This window comes from Suricata suricatta, chromosome 16 (genome assembly GCF_006229205.1).
Source record: "Suricata suricatta isolate VVHF042 chromosome 16, meerkat_22Aug2017_6uvM2_HiC, whole genome shotgun sequence".
Classification (NCBI taxonomy): Eukaryota; Metazoa; Chordata; class Mammalia; order Carnivora; family Herpestidae; genus Suricata; species Suricata suricatta.
Window position 1 is genome coordinate 14784450 of NC_043715.1, and position 20482 is coordinate 14804931.

General features: G+C 42.2%; 1 long non-coding RNA gene across 1 annotated transcript; it reads left to right on the forward strand.

The window, feature by feature from the left end:
* Positions 1-10961: 10961 nt before the first annotated feature.
* On the forward strand, positions 10962-19282 carry LOC115281166. Its single transcript, XR_003904135.1, has 5 exons — positions 10962-11068; positions 14990-15112; positions 16801-16862; positions 17459-17620; positions 19063-19282. It is a non-coding gene; the product is annotated as an uncharacterized LOC115281166 (long non-coding RNA).
* Positions 19283-20482: the final 1200 nt, after the last annotated feature.

The window sequence follows — 20482 nt, forward strand, 5'->3', positions numbered from 1 at the left end:
ACACTGAAGGTTGTTGGTCAAGGAGCTTTTGGAGGCTGGACTTAAAAGAACTCTTTTGTTTCTCTGAAACTGGAAAATCTGCCTCTTTCTGCAAAAACGTATTCTCAGAATAGAATTTGGTCTGTTCTAGGACAGCCCTTCGCTTCTCTTATGCCAGTAACCAAGTCAAGATTAACTTCATTTTGTTCTGGTGTGCTCTCTGGGCCCCCCCTTTGACTCGCAATGGCAGTGGGAACTACAGATAGACAAAAGCAAAGTGCAGACTATCAAGTGAAACCTAGCTACAAAATCTTTCTTTCTCCCCCCCTTCTCACCTTGGCTTTCTTTCCTCTTCCTAGAGCATCTTTTTGGTTTCTTAGTATTCTGGGTTGTTAAAATTTAAAGTTTAAATTTTCCTTAATTTTCCCCCCATACATGATGATGATAATTTCCGAAAAGTTCAGAGTTTGAAAAATTGGGGGAAATGACAAGAAGTACTATGTATTATTTTCATTTAAAATGAACTGTGGGATGACATTTGGAAATGGGTACCAGGTACCCAGAAGGTTAGTAATTACCTTTACAGGAACATTAAGCAGAAAGTTTAGGAAGTTTCTTGATTCTGTAGAGCCAGAAATCTTACCAGCAAAATTGCCAGCTCCCATGATTTCTGCATCATATGCTAAATGGTGCCTTGGCTTTGAATGCTGAAGGATAAAAACAACCAAAGGGGCTGGGTTGATGGGGAGTGGCTAGGACTATTATGGATTGTTATGGATCGTTTGATTCCTGCAGGAAATACTTGTTAGATACATACATGATGAGAAAACGTAGTACATTTTTTTTAAATTTAGGTTTGGATATCTAGGTAGTTAATTTTAAGGTTAAATTAAGATATATGAATGCATACACATATATTTTTAGTTCTTGAACTGAATGTTATAGAGCTAAACTAGAAAATGAGGAAGTTAAGTAATGTTGGAACAGAACAAATAATATATCATCATTGGCTATTTATTGAATATTTATAGACTTCCTTTTGAGAAGGTTTTTGAGTATAAAACATCTTCGCCTTTAGGAAATTTATGTCCTAATTGTTGAGATAATACTGTTACAAAAAGAATTAGAAATGCATAGATAGGTAAGTGCCAAAGGATACTACATAATATGATATAGGATATGATACAGAATGCAAAATAAAGAGCTTAGAGAAGTGGAATAGTAATGAGGGATTTAGAACCCAAGAAGGGCTTCCTGTGGGTAGGGTCTGTGTAGGAAACAGGAAAGGCATCTAAGGGAGTGGAACAATATATGCAAAGCAATGAAGACCAGCATATACTTATGGGGCTGCAAGGAGACAATTTCCATGCGGCAGATGTGGCCTGTCAGGGGACTGTGGGAAATCAAGTTTGATGGCCTGTGAAGGAGCAGGTTAGAGTAGTATTCACACTTGATTAGCAGAAAAGAGACACTGAAAATTACTTTTAAATAGAGGAGTATTATAAAGAAAACATACTTTAGCAAACTAGGGAAGGTACCCTAAACCCTCAAGCATATGTTCCCAGGAACCAGGGAGATTACACAACAGAAGAGAAGAGGGAGTCAGGCTCCTTGAACTTGATCAAGTAAGAAAACAGTACTTAACTGAGGGACAAGATACTGTGAGTATAGCGAGTCTCCCCTGGCTCTGTCCCCATTGAGTCTGAGATCTGTGACGGGAAAGCTATAAGCAAAAATATAAATGAAATTCACCCAGAAAGCTGTGTTAAAATTTTATACAACTTACATAAACAGTGTGCTGTGGAACTTTTTTTAAAGTTTATTTATCCTGAGAGAAAGAGGTAGCATGAGTTGGGGAGGGGCAGAGAAGAGAGGGAGACAGAGAACCCCAAGCAGGCTCAACATGGTCAGCATAGAGCCCAACATGGGTCTCCAACTCACAAAACCACAAGATCATGTTCTGACCAAAACCAAGAGTCCAATGCTTAACCGCCTCAGCCACCTACGTGTCTCGGGCTGTTTTTTAAAGGGACAATGGCAAAACTACTGGAGGTCGTAGTGATGGAAGCTAATAATGATTGTACCTACCTGCATTCTACCTTGGGAGAAAGGAGCATTCTATCCCAGGAGAAAGGAGAATTTCATTGTTGACATTATTGGCACATTACGATAATAACATAAAAAAGTTTTCAGTTAGTTTTATTAATTGTTTTTAAATGTTCTACTGACAACATGCTCCCTCACTCTTTGCAGGTGGGATGGACTGTACTGTCCTCCCTCCCCCTCACCAGGTGAAGAGACAAAGATCAGTAGTTCTCTATGGGGGGGTCAGTTTTAGCTCTAAGGGAATCTTGGCAATGTCTGGAGACAGTTTTGGTCATTACAACTTGGTGGGGAGGTGAACGTACTACTAGAATCTAGTAGTAAGGGCCAGAGATGCTGCTAAATGCCCTATAATGCACAGAACAGCCCCCACAACAGAGAATTATTCAGTCTCCAAAAGTAAACTGTGTTGAGGTTGAGTGAGAAAACCTGAATGAGACCAAGATGCTCACTGAAGCATTATTTCTAATGCAGAAATCTTGGAAATAATCTTTATTCCCAACAATATATTAATGAATATCCAGATGTCCACAATATGTACTTTGCAGGCAAATTTCGAAACATAATTTAAATATGTAGGAAATTTCTCATAGTTCAATATTAAATGAAAAAAAAGTATACAGACTCTATATACAATGTGATCCCAATTCTGTAATGACAAATGCATGCACACACATGACACATAATACAACACAAGTGACAGGTCTGAGAAGTCACCAAAATGCCAACAATAGTCATTTGTGATGGTGATAAATGAATGACGTTTATTTTCTTTGTACTTTTTCATATCTCCCAAATATCTTACAGTAAGCATGACATAATTTTCTAATAAAAATATAATAATTGTCCTGTCAAAATATCTCAGTAGTTTGAAACACAGGCTAAACTTAACAAGATGAAATATAACTGGACTTTGAGACGTGCACATTTGGTTCAAAGCTTCAAATGTCAAAGGCAGGAAGAGGATAGTTTTGCTTATGACCAGTCTACGTATAAAGGGTGTGAGTCAATTGAAGCTTAAAATAAAACAGGAGAGGCTGGATGGGATTGCTAAAAAAGCTACTGCAAACCCTTGATATCTTAATAAATTAAGATTGTACCAGGATGAGGTAGGTAGCAGTCCTCTGTGGGGCAAGTTTGCCCCTAAGGAAGGCTGAATGCAGTCTTTATTACATATCTTAGGGTGACCATTGAAAACCTGGAGTAGGTCCAGATGAGAGCAATCAATAAAGTGAGGGGTTTGGGAATTGTGTTATGTGACAAAAGGGTGAAAGAGATAGAGATGTTTAGTCTGATGACAAAAACACTTAGGAGAGAAGTGAGTGCTGTCTTGAAATATTTGGCGGGCTGTCACACGGAAGAGGGACAAATGTTCTCTGCATGGGTCCAGACCACAGGGCTAGCACTAACCACTGATATTAAGTGATAACTTTTCTTTCACATAATTTCCAAACAAGACAATAAAAATCTCCTAAATGTAAGAGTTTTATGAAAATAAGGTGGCTAACTTGGGACATCATATGGTCCCCATCACTGACTTAACAGCAGTGTGTTAGGGTTGCAATAGAGTGAACAGAGAGCTGAGAAAATAAGACAGTAGAGTTGCTCCTAATGTGTTGCCAGTGCCTAGTGCTTGAGGCATCAAGAAATGCATAGTGATCAACATTCATTGAGTGCTTTCCATGGGCCAGGGGCCACGGGCCACGAATGGTGCCAACTGCTTCACACGCTCTAACTTGTTCCTTTCAACTTAACACCATTTCCCAAATGCAAACTGGGGGAAGGTGGTGGACCTTGTTCAAAGCAACAGCTAATGAATGCACCAAGTTCTATAGTAATGCTAAAAATGGCAATACTCATTATTATCATCATAACTGCAGTAGCAAACACTTGTATATTTGTATACATACTTGTATGTTTACTGTAATTAAACATAGTTTAAGGCAATATACTTGAATTCCCATTTTACAGATGAGCCTTGAGAAGGTGAGGATCTTGTCCAAGGCCAGAAATGTGTCAGATTCTGTAGCAATACTAATCATGATAATATTCATCAGCACCATTAATTTACTGCAGCTGCAAATACTCGTGTCTTGCTTACTGTGTGTCAAACACAGTTCCAAATGTTCTACTTATAAAAACTCATTTAATACAACTTCCTTTTGGTATCCTCATTTTATAGATGAGGAAGTGCAGACTTGGGGAGGTTGAAGACCCTGATCAAGGTCATACAACTCCTATGTGGTGGATCTGGACTTTGAAACCTGGTATATGAGACTCCAAAATGGTATCGGTAACAATGTTACTAATAATTCTCATTGTCTTCACTGGCATAGTAGTAATGGTGCAAACACTTATACAGCACTTACTATGTGTCTGGGAAACATAACAGCCCTATGAGGTGGTGTGCTGATTAATTTTATGTGTCAGCTTGGAGGGTGATGTTGGATGAGTTTAACAGTTAAATCAGTAGACTTTGAGTAAAGCAGATTGCTCTCCATAATGTGAGTGGGCTTCACCAAATCAGTTGAAGACCTGAACAGAACAAAGAAAACTGGCCTCCCCAGGCAAGAGAGAATTCTCAAACCAACTGTGTTTTCACTTTATCTGCATCATGAGCCCTTCTGGGTATCTACCTGCTGGCCTTTGGACTGGAATTATATTCTTGACTCTCCTCATTGAGTGTGCTAGCCCACACTGCATATTTTGGACCCATTAGCTTTCATAATCATGTGAGCCAGTTCCTTATAATAAACCTCCTTCTATACACACACACACACACACACACACACTCTAGTGGTTCTGTTTCTTTGAAGAACCCTGACTAATGCAGGCAGGGATAATAGTATCTTTATTCTAACATGAGAAAACAAAGACCCAGACCATCATATGACTTGTTCAAAGCCACACAACTAATTAATGGCCAAACCAGCATGGAAACTCTGACAATCTAGCTATATAGTCTGAGTTCCTATGTGAAGTCCTCTAGAGCTATTTGCTCTATCAATCATGGCATGTTTTCCTGACTGGGTGGCATGAAATTAGGAGATTAGTAGAGGAAACCTCTGGAAGCAGGAAAAGGAAAAGCTGGCTGGGGAGAAAGGATGTCACCTTTGGCTCCTCCCTCTACCAAATGGCCTTGTCACCACCTCGAGATAGCCTCTATCACTTTAGGACATTTCTCAATAAATGACAGATCAAAGGCAAAAAGATTCAATACCTTTGCTTCCCCCATTATCATTCAATTCAGCTGAGAAAGAATTCACTGAATACTTTATGCTTTCCAGTAAGAGGAAATTATATTGCCACCCTACCCTCCACACTCATTGGAGAATTTGCGTTTCAAATACAGAATGTTCAAAATAATCCAACTACATCAAATTTCCTCTCAGCTTCTCCTACCTGGTGAAAAAGCAGAAGCATGTACACCGTTATTTTTCCAAAGGTTTTTGAGTCTTTTCTGATTTGAGCAACTCTGTGATAACATTTCTACCTTTTGGTTTCCTAAGTCCTTCATTGAAAGAAAAAAACCCTCTTTGATAGTCTCAGTTTAAATTTCACTTTTGCCAGATTTCCATTAATATTAGTATCTCTTTGGACCGTGCAAAGTGTATTCTCTTTTGGTGGCTCATCTTTCACGTAATTTCCAAACAAAAAGACAATATGGACAAAAGCAGCACAAAAACATGCCATGGGACCAGATATTGGGGAAAAAAAAGGCATTGAAACAGGCCCAAACAAAAATACAATGATTTTATTATATGAGCCTACAGCAGTAAAGAAGAAAGAAAAAAGCAAGGTTAGCAAAAGAAGGAAAGAACGCAAAATGGCTAACAAATGCCAAGTGCCTAAGGAAATGTTATTTTCTTTGTATGCATCAACATATGCTCAAAGAATATTTCCCTATGAGGCTGTCATTGCTCGCTCACATCCCGTTTACAGTTATATGTAAGAGAAGCTTTTAAATCCATTTGCAGCCCCCCTGGGAGTTGCAAGGAGGAAGGTGTTGCCGCTAAAGTAGGGGATGCTAAGCCTGAAAGTCAAAGATATATGAGACACAACCTCATAACCATCCACAGGCGCTGCCCAGGCTGCCTCTTCCCCGTCCAGCCCCAGCGAGGGCCATGAGCAGTTGGCCCACGCTGGCTGGCCCACTGTGTGAGGCTCCCAGAGGCTGCTCTCCTTTTCTTGGAGGCTTCATCACAAAGAGTTTATATGAAAAGGAAAACAAGTTTAGGAGCTTCTAATCTGACGCAAACCCTAGGTATTCTATCAGAGACAGCAGGTTTCTCACCCCAGGGGAAGGTTTCCATTGTGATCCTATTTCTCATTGCAGGATAACCTTGAGCATCAGTGAATGTCATCTGGAGGAGCCAAAATGGAATATGTAGAAAATGCGGGGTCTTAAGCAATTGAATCTAAAGGGACACTGGCATTGTATACGGGCATATGCTGTCTCCCTTTCTTGCAATGCCAGCCTCTCCAGATCTCCCTCCCTGTATCTTCCCCCATAAGCTAGTTCCCAAGCCCTTTACTGTCCACCCACCTCAAGGGGCACTGCATGGGCACTGGGTCTCCCTGCTGCCCCCAATCCACAATGACCTATTCTTTCCCTGATCTCAGATGATTTAGGTAATCCCTGGCCTCCTACCTGATACTCAAATGGTTCCTTCTTGCTACTTGGTATTCTTCTAAAGTGGGTCCATGTGTATAGGCTCTTTTCTATCAAATAACACTCTATGTGCCTTGAAAGAAAGGACCGTGTCCTATACTTGTTCGAGATTCCCTATCCTCACTAGATCTATCGTTTCGGTGACCTCAGTAAATTCTTGCCGATGGACTGTTTAATTTGCATCACCTCCAGATCTGTACTTCCAAAGAGTGCAATGCGTAGGCTTCCACTTGCACGCTGCCTTCCTGACCAATAAATACAAACACTCAAGTCATAATCTCACATAAAAACGACAGTATGGGTGGGAAAAGGCAGTGCCGTTGCCAAAGATTCTTTGTGTTTTGGGCTAAAAATGGGGAAAAGCTTGCAAGGCTTTCCTGACCAACTTTGGTATCAGGCTCTTGGTCCTTTTATCTGAAATGCACAGACACTTCACTCAATCTGTGAGAATCTTTGACATAGACAGAGGAACCTTGAGATGAGCCAGGCCTCTTTTTAATAAACACAAGAATTGTGGGATGAGAAGGTCCAGGGTCAGGGAAGAGGTGATACTGAATTTCATTTCTCAGCTATATGCTAGGGAGTAAAGAGTATTCTTGTGTGTGTGGGGTGGCATCTGGAAACAACACTCACCATGATATTGATGGCAGGGTGGAGAGGGGGGGGGTCTGATCATTTAACTATTGCTGGGGCTCAGTAAGATCTCAAGGTGAGATTTCCAAGGTTTCAGGGTTGCTTTTCCCTTAAACAGAAGCTGGGATGGGGTGGGTGGGTAGGTATTGTTCTGGCTTCAGCGTTAATCCTGTTTTCTTCCACTTGCACCTGTCTATGCTACCTGGCAGTCATAGCCATCACTGAGCCCCTTCCCCCTTCCAAGTTTATTTATTGTGGCTATTTTACCAGCTATTGGCTCAACACACTCCACTCAAATATTCATCATTTAGCTCTCTGGGTAAATCGTATTTAATCAGCACAGGAGAGAAAATAGCATAATTATAGATGCCGGATGCCATTACACTCAGAAGAAATTAAACCCCGTCTCAAGCCGACCAGTGGGCGCTGTGATTGCATCACCACTGGGGTTACCGAGAGGTTAGTGGCCATTCGGGGCCGGCAGTACCTTGTAGGATGCCTGACCCAGAAGAGCCGTAAGGAGACACACCCATGCACACACAGATTCACGGCATCAAAAACTCATCAAACAGCAGCCAGTAAATTAATCTTTTATTGTTCTGAGAATGTGATGGATGAGAGGGTAATAAAGCGAAGCCCATACGTGGAGATGGAGGGATTCTAGATAAATGGGCCCAGAGAATTCCAGTCCTTAAAGCTGATACGGGGAATTCCTATTCCCAATCTTCTCCATAGTCCTCTCTGTCAATAGCCAGGGTGACAATTAAAGAAAAAAAGGCAGGAAATCTTTTCAGTGATGCAAAAGCATTCATTTGGGGCATGTGGGTCCTTATAGGAAATCCCCCCCCATCCACGGAAGAGGTAACTGAAAAGACCAAACCAGAATCACAATAGCCCTGGTCCTAACCATAAGCAGACCTGTCTTCTCTCACATGCAAACGTTTCATGTCAGTATTGCTAATGAAGTGTTTTGTTTAGGGAAATCAATAAGGGGAAAAGTTGTTAAAGAAAAACCCAACAATAATATTAACACCAGAGCCCTACCTGCTTTTTGCCTGCTGAAATGGGCTTCCAGAAAAGGCCTTGGGTTCAGCTTCCGGCCATTCACGCCCAGCCTCTTCCCACACATATCCAGGGCCACCTGCCCTTGTGCAAGTTACAGAATAAGAGTCACCTTTAATCTCATAATAAGGCTTTCTCTCCCCTGGACCTCAACCCTGGGTCGGCAGCCCTATCTGCCATGGAGCGCTGTTTGTAAAAATTCAAGAACGTCCAAAGATGCAATTAGGCTTTACTTATTACCATTGGGTGATTGTTTTTGCCTTTCCCACCCCCTCCCCTTATTCTTTTTTCTTTTGGCTAATAATGCTTCTGAGGTTTGGATAAGTAACTAAGAGGAAGGAGATCTCCTTCTAGTCCATCCTGCTGCCGACAATTAAGAAACCTCAAAGTAATTTTTGAAAATGTCAGCGTCTCATTTAGCAAAAGGATAAATAATAAATGAAGCGTAATCACTGTCCTGTGCTGGTGGTACAGCTTCGCGGTGTCATTAGTAAACTAACGGTATAATATCTTTGTGTCACAGTTTAATTATATCTTGTAATTAGTTTCAGCAATGGATTGCATAGAGTCAGGCCCCCTGAGCTAAACAAAAGGTAATAGAACTTTCAGCGCCCCTGCATAAATCAATTATGAAAGTGTCCTGCGTTATTTGAAGCTTGTTTGCTGTGATTTTATGCACAGAGCTGAACTGGTCCTTCTTGCCCATGGAGGGCAGTTCACTCCACCCAGCAACCAAGGCTCACCGGCGCTGAGCCTGCCTTCGGACACACACGCAGGACGCGCTCAGCAGTAAACGCGGTGGAAGGAGCCAGGAGCCGAAGGGGAAGAGGAGAGGTGCTGCGTTGCGGGGGTGGGGGATGAGATGCATGAGGACCAGAGAAGGTAATAGATGCACCATGCACAAGAGAGCAGAGGATAAAATGGGAAAAGATGTGAGGCCCTGGAAGAATGATTCTTTATGCTTCCCCGAACAAAGACGAGAAGGTTAGGAGCATCAGAGGCCAAGCAACGGTGATGAATATGGGCAGGCGGACACGACACACGTCCCTTTATCATTTGTCCTTTCAACATCCCTGCGCTCCCCACGCGGTTGGAATTGGAACCAGCACAGGTTACTTGGCAATAGGAAACGGAGAAGGAGAATCCACATCTTTAATTGGGTCTAATTCGGGTCCTACCGAGCTCAGAAACTGTAAAGGGCTTCCGAGCGTAGTTGAGGGCTTAGCCATGGTCACCAGGCCTGCGCGGGAGAGTCACGGAGTCCCTGCTGGGGGAAGCTAAGAAGAAACTCAGGGGCGGGGGGTTGGTTAAGTCCAAATGCCACCAATACGTGTGATCGTCCCTTTTTTGATCAAACTGCAAGGCATGGCAGAGAGTGGGGGTGGGGTTCACATTCAAAGTCCTCATCAAGTCGTCTTTGAAAGTAAGTCTAGTGCCACGCTGGCCTTTCTGTTTATACAACAATTTACAGGTTTAAACGAAACCCCGCTTGAAAAAGCAGACTGAATCTTCCTATTGTGAGCACTTCAGCAAATTTAACAAAAGAGCCCAGGCGAGGAAGAGAAAGGGGGTGGGGGTGGAAAAGGTCCAGTCCTCAGACTGGTGTGCTGCAATCTGGCTGGTTGCTATGGTGACGTGATGGCTTGTTCACATGGCAACATACCTTAGGTCCACTATTAAAATGATGAGAGTGAACTCGGTTGCATTAAGGAGAGCGCGCTGTATGCTAAAGCGAGTCTTTATCTCCAGAGAGAGCTGGACGGAGACTAGCAACCAGTACAAATGAGGGAGAAAAGAAGGAGGAGGAAAAGGTTGGAGGTCTGGAAGAGGGACAAACCACAGGGATACAATGACTGAAAAGAAAGATTCTCAGCTCTGTCTCTAAATTGAGGGCCTGAGATTCAGAAGACAGACACTGAGTCTCGTTTGATATGGAATTCATCATCCAAATCAGCCCATCGGGCTAACGACTCCTTATTGAAAAACCGCATTCCAAATGAGCCTGCAGTGCCTTGGCTCCAGAAGACGTCAACATAAACTGAACCAAACCCAGGAGCTGCTGCTGCAGCGAATAGTGCGGCTCCTGCCACTTAAATAAAATATTCTAATAACGACGAAGGTGGCAAGTTACATAGCATTTATTTATTGAATATAAAAGTCCATTGACAGCCACGGATCCACATCCTATCACTTCAGAGTTAGTGGGGAGCATTTCCTTTGGAAATCTGGTTTCATGTTTCCTTTAATGTAGTGACAATTTTTCCCCTGCTGACGTTGAGGGGCGGCGATGATCCTGTGGATATTATCCCAACAACCTTCCCTGCCTACCCATGCTTGGTTTCTGTCTGCTGTTTAGCAAGCCCCACTGTCACGCACAGAAGAGGCAGCCAGGAATTACAAGGCTCTACAATCCCACTGTGGGCTCCGAGTGACATCATAAACCATCTGTGAGACACCCCAAACGCCTCCCCACCAACTTCCTGCTCCCCTCACTCATTCTGCTCTCCTTCCCACCTCTCTATGGTAGGCCATGCTTTCTTTAAAAAGCTTATTACCATAAAGTTTGCCGCCTCACCAGCCACAAAAGTTTCCGGCTTTGGAAACAGGACACCGCAGACGGTGAGCTTGGTATTGTCACTTTTTTTTTTTTTTAATGACAATTGCCCTACTGTCAGAGGATTGAATTCTACCACTGACCTGGTACCTACTTTATGCCAATGCTCTAGATACACGGGTGCCAGCAGAGGGGAGCTGGGCCCCAGAAGTTCTTGGGCTGGCAGGACAGAGGGGACATGGAGCTCTGACACCAGCAGACAGGGACAAGTAGTAGGGCGGAGAGCCAAGCCAAAGACCACTTGTAATTTCCTTCTCTCTCCTCCAAACAGCACATTTTCTCCTGAGTCTTAGGATGAAGAACATCATTCTTTAATATTTCTTAGGGTTCCAGAATATTCTCCAGCTTCCTCACAAATCTATGTAAACAAACCAAGTGTGGAGAGGCAGGACAATTTAGGGTAAAGGCCTTGCTTTGTCACTGGCTAGCTTGGTGACCTCTCTGAGCCTCAGTTTTCTGATCTGAAAAGTGGGAGAATAACAGTACCCAACGTCCTCAGATTGCTGACAGAATTAAATGAGATAATAGTGGTAAATGGACGTGCTCGAGCCGGGGCATTTACATTTTATTTATTGCTGTTACTCCCCGTCACCCCAGCCAGTCTAGGGCAGGCAGCCCTAACCCACTGCTATCTTAGCGACGAGAAAAGCATACTTTGCAGAAGGATAAGCTCTTAACCAATAGGCCAGTGGCTTTTGTTTTTTTGACCTGTTTTGGAAGAGTCCAGTGCAGAACACATCTTAGATATATTTGTTCCAGAACTTTCTTTCCTAGATGCCCCAAGGAAGCAGGCCTGGCAGGCAGCTCAATTGCCTTCTTCTGCTAGACAATTTTGTTTTGTTTTGTATTTTAACTACTGACAAAATAGCAGCTTTGTTGCTCTCCCCAAAATGGTGGGTAAGCATCTCCTCATAAGCATGGTAAACTGTATGCAAAAAAAAAAAAGGGAAGAGAGAAACCTTCTGGTGTCTATCAACTTTCCATGACAGCTACACTCACGTTCCCTCCTGAGGACCAAAATAACTACAAAGTGTACGAAATCGTTAAGCACATAAAAACCCCAGAGGTAGGAGGCTGGAAATAAAACCCGTGATTTCCCAACCCAAAGGCATCAAAGTCCAGAGCTCACAGTTCATTTGCTTCCCTTCACTTGGTGCTGGCAGATCTGCCTGCGCGCAGTAAGCAGGCAGCACCGGCCCGTGTGCACACAGCTCGGAGGGAGAGAGGCCAGAGACCCCCGAGGACCAGCCTGGCACGCATAATAAGGACACGGAGGTGCACAGGGAGCCCAGACACAGATGAAATCCATCAGATAGCACCGAAAGGAGAGAGGACATCTGAATCTTTGTGACTCTTTCTTTGCAGCTTATGAGATACTTTCCACACGTTTAATAGTGAGGCAGCTAGGTTTAAAGAAACTTTCCCATGTAGATGTGCCGTCCCAGAATACTAAGGTTATGCAGTGTGTCTAGATGTACGCCTCCATCAGGTAGGGCTGTGCCAGGAAGCTGCTGTGGTTCTGAAATGGGAACCGCAGGAAATTTGTGAAGGGATGTCCTGCTGCAACTACAGAGCAAATCTGGGAATGCTGGGAGGCTCCGGGTGTGCAGGGAGAGTTGCTCTTGGTTTCCAATCTTTTCAAGAGGCCTTGATGTGGGAAGCGTTTTTTAGGAGGGAAGACTACAGACAACACTGAGCTCCTAATGTGTTCTGGGAGCTCGGCTGGGTGCTCCCACCACACAGCACCCAGCTGTATAGACCACTCATTCCCTCTCCTTACTGAATACCTAGCAGTGCTTACAGAGTTTGGGTAAATGGATTGCAACATACTCTTAGTATGAAAAAGAGTTTTCACCTCCAAGAACTTTATAATTTAGTTGGATGATGAGATTTCATATGTGTAAAGTAACATGCTATTTTAAAAAATTAAGGCTAAAAATTTAAGCTAGATCCGGGGTTGGCAGATTATAGCCTATGGATCCAAACTGGACTGTTACTTGTGTTTGTAAATAAAGCTTTATTTGGGGGTCGCCTGGGTGGTTCAGTTGGTTAAGCATCTCTTTTTTTTAATTTTTAAAAATGTTTATCTATTTATTTTTGAGAGACAGAGAGAGACAGCATGAGCAGGGGAGGGTCAGAGAGAGAGGGAGACACAGAATCTGAAGCAGGCTCCAGGCTCTGAGCTAGCTGTTAGCACAGAGCCCGACATGGGGCTCAAACCCACAAAACGTGAGATCATGACCTGAGCCAAAGCCAGATGCTTAACTGACTGAGCCACTCAGGCGCCCCAAGCGTCTGACTCTTGATTTTGGCTCAGGTTTGGGGAAATGAGCCCATGTGGGGCTCTACACTGACAGACTAGAGCTTGTCTGTCAGACTGAAGTTTGGGAGTCTCTCTCTCTCTTTTTTCTGCTCCTCCCTTGCTTGCATGAGCATGTACGTACTCTCTTCCTCTCTCAAAATAAATAAATAAAATAAAATAAATAAATAAATAAATAAATAAATAAATAAATAAATAAAATTTTTATTGGAAACAGTCATGCCCTTTGATTTACATTTTGTCTATGGATGCGTTCTCCTTACAATGGCAGATATGATAAATTCTAGAAACCCTATATAGTCCGTCTAAAATATTTACCATCTGGTCTTTTACCAAGAGAGTTAGGCAGCCCCTGGTCTAGATGTTCTAGGTTCAGAGGAGTGATCATGGTGGCTGGGAGTAAAGAATTAATGGGAAGAATGAATCTTCATAGGGTTGGTGAGACTAGGTAGTCTGAAAGGAGTAGAGAAGCCATTCTTCATGGGGGGAACAGTGAGGGCAAATATGAAGAGAAAAAAGTAGCTTTGTTGCTTGAGGGACTGGAGGTTAGCCATCTGCTTCGAGTGGCTTAGAGGTTCATTCTGGAGCAGCAAACAGAAAGGATGGTAGGAGAGGTGGGAGCTGAGTCAGCAAAATGTGGGATTCCCAAAGCCAAGGAGAAGGTGGATTTCAGGAAGCGAGGAAGTAGAAGGTCCTGGCTATCTTCCAGCAGAATACAAGTGTGGAAGGCAGAGAAGTAACAGGAAAATAAAGGACTGGAAGCAGTGAGTAGGGGTCACCTGCTCAGGAAGTCTGACCAGGAAATGAAGGAGGATGCAGATGGTAATTTGAGTAAAAGCAAAATTGAGTGCAGAATTTGGCAAGTTAGGGGAGAATGTGTGTATCTTGTGGTAAAAGAGGAAGCAGCATAGAGATGGAACTGAAAAGCTGAAGAGCTGGGAAATAAGGAGTTGTGGAGAAGGTGGGAGTGGAGAGGGCTGGATAAGCTGGGCGATGCTCCCTGATGGTTTGCTGTCAGCAGCAAATAGCAGAGATGGGCCAGCCTGGGGCTAAGAGGATGGCACAAGTGAATTCAAGATCTGTTCAAGAGCTACAAAGTCACCTTGAAATATCACAGCATCTTTCCATGGGATGCCACATATACTTGCTTTGATGACTTCTCTTAGCAGGGGTCTATGGCTTGGATCTAAATGTGTGGTAGAATGGTTCAGGTTGATATTGGCCCAGGAGAAAGTCCAATGGATGGGGACATCTCAGACATGAGTGAAAAGGGACTAGAGTGGCTGACAAGACCATGTGGACTGGGCAGGTAGTAAATACATCCAGACTGGACCTAATGGACAAGAACAATAGGAGATAACTAATATGCATGGAAGCAATTGAGTTGGAGGGTTCTGAAGTCCATTGAGAAATCAGGAATTGATATTATTAGGTTGATTTTTCCTGAAGCACCAACGCCATTCTTGGAGGGCAAAAGGCTCAGTGCATTTTTTAATTATCGTAGACAAGTTGATAGGTTCCGTTTTCTACTCTAGGTTGTAGAATTGACCCTTGAGTATGGTAGGCATTATCACCATTCACCAAAATCCATTCTCTTCTTTTTCAGGGCACGTACAGTTTGTACTTCCCACCTACCTTGAAGTAAATGACCATGTGATGTAATGTGGCCAAAGAAATGGGAATAGATGTGACTCATATCACTCCTTGGTTGGATCATTTATTTCTCAGTGTGAGATACTCTAGAACTTTTTTTAACCCTTCTGTGGCAATCCTGAAAGAGGCCTTGTGTTAAAATGGTAGGAGCATGGATTTCTAAGAATGGAGGACAACAACAGTCACGGAGAGTTATCTGGCCCCTCAGCAGACTTTGAGTGAGGGGATGCTATGAACTGAATTATGTTTCTGAAATTCATGTGTTGAACCCCTAACCCCAGCACCTCAGAATTTGACTATATTTGGGGATAGGCCCATTAAAGAGGTGATTAAGGTAAAATGAGGCCATTGCAGTGGGCTCTAATCCAAAGTGACAGATGTCCTTGTAAGAAAGGAGATTTGGACACGCAAATGGACACTGGGGATATGTGTGTACAAAGGAAAGACCATGTGAAGGCACAGTGAAAAGATATCCTCAAACCAAAGAGAGAGGCCTTAAGAGAAACCAAACTTAAAGACACCTTGATTTTTGATTTCTAGTCTCTGGATCTATAAGAAAAGAAAGTTCTGTTGTTTAAGCTACCCAGCCCGGGGTATTTTGCTTTGGCAGCCTAAATAAAATAATACGAGAGACAAATACTTTTTCTGTTAGAAAGCTTATTAGCACAGCACAACCTGACTCATCCTGATTAATACAGTGGGATATTTTAGGTTGGGTGGCAGAAACAGGCTTTCTGAGGAGATGGCATATAATTTGAGAAATGAATGAAATCAGGAGCTGGATATTGGAGACACTGAACGAAGAACATTCCAAGCTGAAGGAACAGATGGTACAAAGTAATGGGTTTGCTTGTGGCAGGGAAGAGAGTAAAAAACAAGATGGAGGTCAAGGTCAGGTCACAATGAGGCCATAGGTTAGGTTATGGAGTCTGAACTCAATTTTATATGCTATGGGAAAACTCTATGGATTTTAGCCAAGGAAGTGCTGTGACAGATTAGATTCTTTTTTTTTTTTAAGAATATGTTTCAGGGGCACCTGGGTGGCTCAGTCGGTTAAGTGTTCGACGTTGGCTCAGGTCATGATCTCATGGTTTGTGGGTTCGAGCCCCGCGTCAGGCTCTGTGCTGACAGCTAGCTCAAAGCCTGGAGCCTGTCTTCAGATCCTGTGACTCCTTCTCTCTCTGACCTCCCCTGTTCATACTGTCTCTCTCTCTCTCTCTCAAAAAAAAAATTCTAAGAATATGTTTCAGAATTCCGTATGGAGAATGAACTATATGAGTGAAGAATGGAAATAGGAAGACTTCTGCAGCAGTCCAGGCACAAGATATAACAGTGCCTTAATCTAAGATGCAGAGAAGCAGATGGATTTGGTCATTTTAATTTCAGTGGCTTCTTTATGGGGTAGCTATAAAGGTTGGAATCACAGTGTACTAGCAATTTCATACTTCTATTTACATTGTTTATTATTAGAAGATGCCAAAGTTTTTGGCAGAAGAAAGAATAAGGTCAATTTTATGGGAAAAACACAGATGCAAGAAGTTATAGAGTAGTTTCCAAAAAGGAAACTAAATAAGGAAAGCAGACTTAGGAGCACAGCAGAATGGAGAAAGAGAGAGGAGAAATGCAGTGACAAAAGTGGGCAAAGGAAAGTGTCCTAGTGATTTAGAATGGATGTGACATTAGCCACTACACTCAACATTACACACAATAGAAAAGGCCATTGGTAAGGGTGGGAGAGACTTAACCTGAACTCTGTGATTTCAGGGTCATTGGCAGGAACTACAGAATTTCTGGAGTGGACACCAAAGAAGACCAAAAGGCTGAAGGTAGTTTCAAGGCTCTGGGTGTGGAGCACAGGCTTGAGAAAACAATCCTACTTCCTATAGTTCTCAGCCCTAATTTTGTGACAGCTCAGAATCCTTCCAATTATCTTAAATAATGCAACATTTACCCTTAATCACTTCTATTCTAAATATCAAAATTGGACAGGCATAAAATTGAACAATTAGAAACCTTATATGTATATAGTACTTTTAGAATTTGCAAACCTCCTCCATGTGTATTAGGTCACAATGGACTCTTATGTAACTTCTCGGTCTTCTGAGTAGAGAATGGGTTAGAAGGAAGAAGAAAAGGGTACTTTGGCAATATGGTAGTTTAGTTTAGGATGGTGACATGAAGATGGAGAGAAGTGGATGAGTAACTTAAGGCCAATTCTCTCAAATTCATTAATTTATAAACTTAATAAACATTTATAAAGAAGTCTACAATAGCTTAGACCTGGCGATAGGGTTTGGGTATTTAGAAATGCTGTTTGTGAAGAATGTCTAAGATTTGATATGGGAGGTGCTGGGGCAGATGTGGAAATAAATAATTATGGCACAATAGGATCTGGGGGTGAATCTGATAACTCTGCTTGTAGAATTTGGAGAAGCCTTCCATCGGGGAGTGGGACATCTGATGAGGCCTGGAAGGACAGGAGAGGAGTTTCCTGGAAGGGGAAGGACAAAAGGCATGCCAAGTGGAGTGACTAGCAAAGAAAGAGGTGCACATATGCCAGTACTAAGGAGTATGGCCCAAATCTGTGAGTACAGGAGACATGGTGCCAAAGAAGTGAGCTGAGACCATATCATGAGACACTCAGATGATTATGCTAAGAAGTTGGCATTTGATTCTCAACCAGTAGGTGTACCAGTGAAGGTTTGAAGCCTGGAAGAGCTATGGTCATTTTACAGAAGGGGACACAGAAACTAAAAGGCTAGGTGATATGTCCATGATCTCAAGGTCTCCAGTGGTGGGGGCAGTAGTGAGGTACAGATCACCTCCCTTCTGATTCTGAGCTCTTCATGTTTCCTTTGTAGCTCCTCCCTAAAGTCACACTGCATTTATATAATGTGTGGTCATTTCCCCTCCAAGCAATTTTCCATGAAAAAAAATTCATATAATCCAGAATGTTGGGAATAGCCAATATTATTTTCATAAAATATTTGTCAATGACACTTTATATTTCCTAATATAAATAACTCATAAAGAACAATATTTCATATTATATGCAGGAGCCATTCAAGAATTTGAGAATCTGGAAGGAATCTACATGGCAGACCAGAAGAAACTAAATCATGTTACCTTAAGTTCAATAATAGGCTAGTGTCCAATAGTCAGAATGTGAACACATCTATCCCAAGCTGACATTCCAGCTCTCTGTGCAATGATAGTGTGCACACAGAAGTTTTTTAAAGTGAAGCTATAAAGAAATGAAGTACTGATACATGTTAAATGTGCTTGAACCTTGAAAACACTATGCTAAGTGAGAGAGTCTAGTCAGGGAAGACCACATATTGTAGGACTCCATCCACATGGAATATCCAGCATAGGTAAATCTGTAGAGACAGGAAGTAGACTCATGGTTCCAAGGGTTGCGGCAGGGAGGAGAAAAGAATGGGAGTAACTACAAATGGGTACGGGGTTTCATCTTTGGGTACTGAAAATATTCTCAACTTAGAATGCAGTCATGATTGTACAACTCTGTGAAAATACCTACCACTCTTAATTATATAACTGAAATTTAAAAGTTGTTAAAAAATGAAGGGGCTACAGTCTTCATCTGGATCTTTAGCATATTAATTAACCTATTAAAAACACCTTACACCAACCTACCTTGGAGACAATGCAATTGATCTCTCTGTCAAACTCCTCAAACTTAGTTTTTTGACATCTTAGATAGTTTTCCACATGTGTTTGTAGTTTTAAAGAACTGTAGCAGCGTCTTAAACATTTATAAGGAAAGGAGAAGTCTCACTCCTGAGAAAACCATTATCCCACAAAGGCTCTTTGAAAGATACTGTCTAAATAACATAAAACAGAGCATTTGGCTAGAAAGAAGCCTAGAGAAATGGTTATAGATATTAATGTTCAAATTATATTTGGTATTCATTAGTTGGCATGGTAGTTTTCTGATAGGCCTTTTGGCTTACTTGTTCTTGAGTTCCATGTATGTCCTACATTACTCTTATTCACTTCAAACAGGGAGAAGCAATGTATGGCATATGAGCAGATTTTAAGACCTGAGAAGACCCTCTGTTATTGCTATGGCCTGCCCACCACTATTCTGACTGCTGTTGTGTCTCAGTTACTCGATGAGCCCAGATATGGTGACTCATTCCCCAACCCCTTCCCATATCTCAAAGAGTCAGTGTTCAACCAAACAACTTTTTTCTATTTCCTCCCCAACTTCCCCAGAAGGAGACCTGGGTCCACTATTTTTAAAACATTGATGACACGTACTTAGATCAAACCACAAGTCTCTTCTCTAATGGTAGCCATCTGTGCTAACATGCTTCCTTCCGAAGATGGCCCCTCGATGGTGAATGAATGATGCTCCAAGGAGAACCTAGACTGTACTTTTGCTTTCTGAAGGCACAAAAGAGGGTGCCTTGACGTATTACTCAAAAATACTGTCTTTATATCAAGCTTAGATGTGGTAGGCTAGTGTGTCAAGCGGTGAATTGTCCTGAAATGGAATCCTTGTGATTGATTACTACTTGCAATCTTACATACTGTCCATATGTAGTTTAAGTGAATTTTGTGCATCATGTACAGTTTGCTTTCTGTCATTGCCCCTGGGGGACTCTAAGGACCCTGATGATCTTGCTGATGTGGAATGCCCCAATCCTCCATGGATTTATAAAATCTAAGAGAATGCACCATGCAAGGGCAGAGAGAGCAAAGATACAAGCATTTAACTTCCTTCCCTGGTCATCAACGTTTCAGCTAAGAATGAAGGAGGAACACCAGGAGGAATGCTTTATCATTTTAATATCCCTTCCCACCCTTTTTAAAGCAGAGTGCCTCAGGGTCTTTTTAACAATGGTATCTTAATAAATTATTTAAAAAAGAAAATAGAGCCCCAGGTCCATCTGTAGTGCATGTTATTATTGAAGGTACCAGATCTTCGATAGGGAGTAGAGAAGGAGTAGAAACTGGAGAGGTAGTGGTTGCATAGTAATATATTTTAGAGTTCTTTAAATCCTTGCTGCTATATGTAGGTAAATCTAGTCAATTACGGGAAACAGGTATTCCCTGTATGTGGTCAGTAAAACATCAACACTTGACAAGACCGCGTTCCACAAAACATTAATAGTAGCCATCATTTTTGAGCGTCTCCAGTGTGTGTTATGGATTTGATGTGGATTACTCAATCTCCACAAAATGTTGGTGAGGTAGGTATTTATGCTTACTCCTGTTTCAGAGATAGGGAAAAGGAGATTCAGAGAAGTCTCATAATTTGCCTAAAACCACATATTTTGAAATGAGTGAAGCTGGGATAAGAGTCCAGATGTATCTGAATCCCGCATCCTTACACTCAGTCATTTTTCTATCCTGCCTCCCAGTGAAATATACAGGCAAACCAAACACAATGAGGGTGAAAATAAGAGGAAACTTGCAA